Here is a 5,332-nt window from a genome sequence, read left to right on the forward strand (position 1 = left end):
CAAGGCACTGGGCTAGGGGTGGGGTCAACACTGTAACTAATGCTTAACTCCACAATAAGGGATTTATCTTTCACTGCTCCACAAATTGCTTGTCTCTCAGATACTCCTCTAAATCTGAACATTCAGATTAAGTCACACTAGGAAGAAGGATTGGCCCCCCACTTCTGAAATAGCAGGCCTCTGAAAACCCTATGCACAACAGAAAAATCTCTTCAACATAGTAAAAAGTATATATGCAAACCCAAGAGCCAACATTGTTTTCAATGGAGCAAGATTAAAGGCATTTCTCTTGAGAACAGAAACCAGGCAAGGATGCCCACTACCACTTCTCCTGTTCAATATTCTATTGAAAGTCTTAGCACTAGCAATAAGACAAGAGAAGGAAATAAGAGGTATCCAAATTGGCAAAGAGGAAGTAAAATTATCTCTCTATGCAGATGATATGATAGTATACTTAGAAAACCCTAAAGACTCATCAAGAAAACTACTGGACATAGTTGACCAATTCAGCAAAGTGTCAGGATACAAGATCAACATATAAAAATCAATTGGATTTCTCTACAGTGACAATGAGAATACAGAACTGGGCTGAGAAAAACAATACCCTTCAAAATGGCTAATGACAAGATTAAATATTTGGGAGTAAATCTAACCAGAAGCGCAAAGGATCTATTCAAAGAAACCTACAAAGCATTACTACAAGAAACAAAAAGAGACCTGGAAAATTAGAAGAATATCACTTACTCATGGATAGGAAGACTCAATATTGTTAAAATGACAATAGTACCAAAGGCAATTTACTCATTCAATGCAATCCCAATACAAATGCCAATCCCATTCTTCAACAAGATGGAAAAGGCAATCTCCAACCTCATTTGGATTGGAAAGAGACCTCAAATAAGCAAAGCACTCCCTAAAAAGAGAAACAAGGTAGGAGGCATCTCACTCTCTGATTTCAAATCCTACTACACTGCCATGGTGGTCAAGACAGCATGGTACTGGTACAATGACAGAAACATAGATCAATGGAATAGAATTGAGAATCTAGAAATCAGCCCATATACCCATGGTCAACTGATTTTGACAAGGAGATGAAATTAGTTAAGTGGGGAAACGACAGTCTTTTTAACAAATGGAGCTGGCAAAATTGGAAAACTATCTGTAGAAAACTCAAGGAAAATCCACACCTCACTCGATACACAACAACCAACTCAAAATAGATCACGGTAAAAAAAACAAAACAAAACGGATCACGGACATAGGACTAAAACCAAGGACTATAAACTTCAATAAAGAAAAATTTGGAAGAACTTTTGAACTCCTAATCCACAACATAAACAGTCTTCCAAGGATCTTGAAAAATCTACAACCAGGAAAGGATAAAATAGATGAATGTGACCTTCTAAGAATCAAATCCCTATGCACATCCAAAAACTTCTACAACAGGGTAAAAAGGGAAGCCACAGACTGTGAAAAAGTATTTGGTAATGACATGTCAGATAACGGACTTATATCTAGAATTTATAAAATACTCAAGCACCACAACAAGTTAAACAACCCAATTGAAAAATGGGCACAGGACATGAACAGACCACCAACGAAGACATTCAGATGGCAAACAAACACATATAGAAATGTTCAAATTCCCTAGCTCTAAGAAAGATGCAAATGAAAACAACTATGAGCTATCATCTTACTCCAGTAAGAATGGCAAAATTTAACAGAAGAGCAAACATCAAATGCTGATAAGGTTGTGAAGAAATGGAACACTTATTCACTGTTAGTGGGACTGTAAAATGGTGCAACCACTATGGAAGGCTATATGGCAATTTCCCAAAAAGTTGGAAATAGAAATACCATTTGACCCAGCAATTCCACTACTGGGGATATACCCTAAAGAAACCATAATCACCACCCAAGTAGATATATGCACACTCATGTTAATTGTGGCATTGTTCACAGTATCATGGAGTTGGAAACTACCCAAGTGCTCATCAGCAAATGAATGGATAGAGAAACTGTGATATAGTCACACAATGGAATACTATGCTGCATTGAAAAACAAGCAACTCATGAAATATTATGCAAAAGGGATGACCTTGGAGGACTTTATGCTGGGTGAAATATTTCAGTCACAAAAGGACAAATATTACATAGAGCCACTATTGTAAAACAAGACTGGCATCAGGGTTTGGGGAAGACTGAGAGAGAGGGGATAAATAATGCATACTGCATTGAAACAGATGAGGGAGAGAACTGTTTAAAAGGGATATATGATTAAGTATTATTTTCATGACAGGAGTCCAGAATGAAGGCTTAATAGTGGAGTGGACTTGGGGGGAGAGATTGAATAACAATGAAAGAATGTTTCTTTTACTTTTCAAAGAGAAGAGAGAATTGGAAGAGAGGGGTGTGCAGGGAGAAAACTGCAACAATTAATGAATGGAAATCCAAAGTCTCTGTAAACTTGTATTGAAAGTAATTTTTTAAAAAAGGGGGGGGAGAAAGGAGAGATACATTAATTCTACTACTAGATATATATAAAAAAACTAAGATCTACAACACAAACTGACACACACTCACACGTTTACTATATTGTTGGTTTTAGGTGTAAAAGAGTCAAATATAACTCATAGCAACCTTATGAACATTAGGTCTGAACCTTGTCCTATCCTTTGCCTTCTTCACACTTCCTGACACACTAGAGCCCTTTGCGGCAGTCACAGTGTCAATCTACCTCACTGAGGTTCTTCTTTGACGACCCTCACTCTTCCCAGTATCACATCCTCCTTCAAGTAATAGCTCCTCCTAGCAACATGCCCAAAGTATGTGAGGTCTTCACCATCCTTGCCTCAAAAGAGCACTCTGGCTACACCCCTCTGCAAGATATATTCATTTGTTCTTTGGCAGTCCATGGAATGTTCAGTGTTCTTCTCCAACATGACAGGCAGGAGGACCTGAAGCATTTGTTGTAAAAGATCAAGAAATACAGCCTTCAATAGGGATTACATTTCAATGTCAAGAAAACAAAGATTTTTACCACCGGACAAATAGACAACATCATGATGGATGGAAAGGAGATTGAAATTGACAACAACTTCATCTTACTGTATCCACAACTAACACCTTTGGTACCAGCAATCTGGAAATGAGATGGAAAGCACTGGGAAAGTCTGAAGTTAGGGACCTCTCCAAATTATTGAAGAGTAATGATGTCAGTTTGAGGACTAAGGTGTGTCTGATTCGGGCCATGATCTTTCCAATCATGTTTTTTTAGAGGATCAATAAACGAGTTATCCAACACTGAAAAAATAACCAAAAATTTGAAATATTGTGCAACATTGATGAAACTAGAACAAGTTATGCTGTCATTCGTAAAAGGACAACTGTGATTGAAGACTGTATGATAGAAGCTTTATGATAGAAATTTTTCACTAATAGAAAAAGCTATGAAAATGTTTAAACACAGAATCGGTGTTGGAGGGTCAACAGAGATGAGAATTGAAGGAAAAGGGTGAAAAAAAACAACAATTAAAAAATCTATAATCTTCACTTTTTAAAAACTTTTTCTCTAAATTATTAGAATATTCTCCCTAGTGTAGCAGTTTCCCTCCCCCTCTCACTGATCTAGTAATTCCCTCTCCTTAGCACTTTTTCTTTCTAAATATAAAATAAAATCTGAAATGATAGAACTTCTAAGTGTAAACATCATGAAAATATTGAGATTGTGGACTAAGTAATAGTTTTGAGATACAACTCTAGGAGTATTCTCCACAAGAGAAAAAAATCAACAAATTGTATTTTGAAAATATTCAAAATTGCTCTTTAAGAAAATAAAGAGGACTTACAACCTATTCATCAAATAGATGAATAGGACCTTCTAAGAATAAATTCCCTATGCACATCAAAAAGATTTCTCCAACAGGGTAAAAAGGAAAGCTACAGACTGGGGAAAAAATACTTGGTAATAACATGTCTGATAAGGGACTTATATCTAAAATTTATAGACTACTCCGGCACCTCAACAAGACAAATAACCCAATTGCAAAATTGGCACAGGATGTGAACAGACACGTCACAAAACATACATGCAGATGGTAAAAAAAATTCATGAAGATATGTTCAAAATTCCTAGCTATGAGAGAGATGCAAATTAAAACAACTATGAGATATCATCTTACCCCAGTAATAATAGCAAAGCTTAATAGAACAGCAAACAACAAAATCTGGCAAAGTTGTGGAGAAATTGGAAGCTTTATTCACTGTTGATGGGAGTGTAAAATGGTGCAACCACTATGGAAGGCAGTATGGCACTTTCTAAAAAAGTTGGAAATAGAAATACCATTTGACCCAGCAATAACTGCCACCCAAGCAGATGCACACCCATGTTTATTGCTGCTTTGTTCACAATAGCAAAAAAGATGGAAGCAACCTAAATGCCCATCAAAAATGAATGTATAGAGAAGTTCTGGTGTAGTCACACAATGGAATACTATGCAGCACTGAAACACAAGGAATTCATTAAATATTACACAAAATGGGTGACCCTGGAAGACATTGTGCTTAGTGAAATATCTCAATCACAAAAGGACAAATACTGCATAATGCTAATGTTATAAAACAGGACTGACATGGAGGTTGGGGTGGGGGGGACTAAGAAAAGAAGGCATAAATAATGAACACTGTATTGGAATGGATTAAGGAAAGACCTGTCTAAAAGGAATATACAATTAGGTATTATCTGCATGACAACATTTCAGAATAAGAGTTCATAGCAAATTGGACTAGGCAGTACAGGGCAGGAGGAAACTGTGCAACAGTGAAAGAATCTTTTTTAAAGAGAAAAGCAAACTGAGAGGAGGGAGAGGGAGGAAAATGTGCAACACTAAATGAATGGAAATCTAAGTTTCCTGTAAATTTTCATTAATATATCAATAAAAGTATAAAAGTTAAAAAAAAGAAAATAAAGAGGGATATTATGGAAGAAAATGTTTGCAAATCATGTCTGATAGTGAATTTACACCCAGAATAAATAAAAATATCTCAAAACTCAACATTAAATAAGCGTACAATCTTTTTTTAATGTATAAAAATTTAATAGGTACTTGATTTAATAAATCAAGTGTATGGATGGAAATGTTCAGGGGGAAAAAGTATAGAATTATAAATACAAGACAGATCATATAAAAGACCTTAGCAAGAGCATTATATGAGGGAGAGGCCATGTCCTTAGGGCATTTAACAAAGTGACACTCTTAACACATTGTGATGTCATGGGTTTATTGCTTTCACCACATGACTAGATAAGAACTAGAAACAGGATGGATATGCA

Source organism: Elephantulus edwardii, unplaced genomic scaffold (genome assembly GCF_000299155.1).
Source record: "Elephantulus edwardii isolate Elephantulus edwardi_28Jun2011 unplaced genomic scaffold, EleEdw1.0 scaffold00130, whole genome shotgun sequence".
Taxonomy (NCBI): Eukaryota; Metazoa; Chordata; class Mammalia; order Macroscelidea; family Macroscelididae; genus Elephantulus; species Elephantulus edwardii.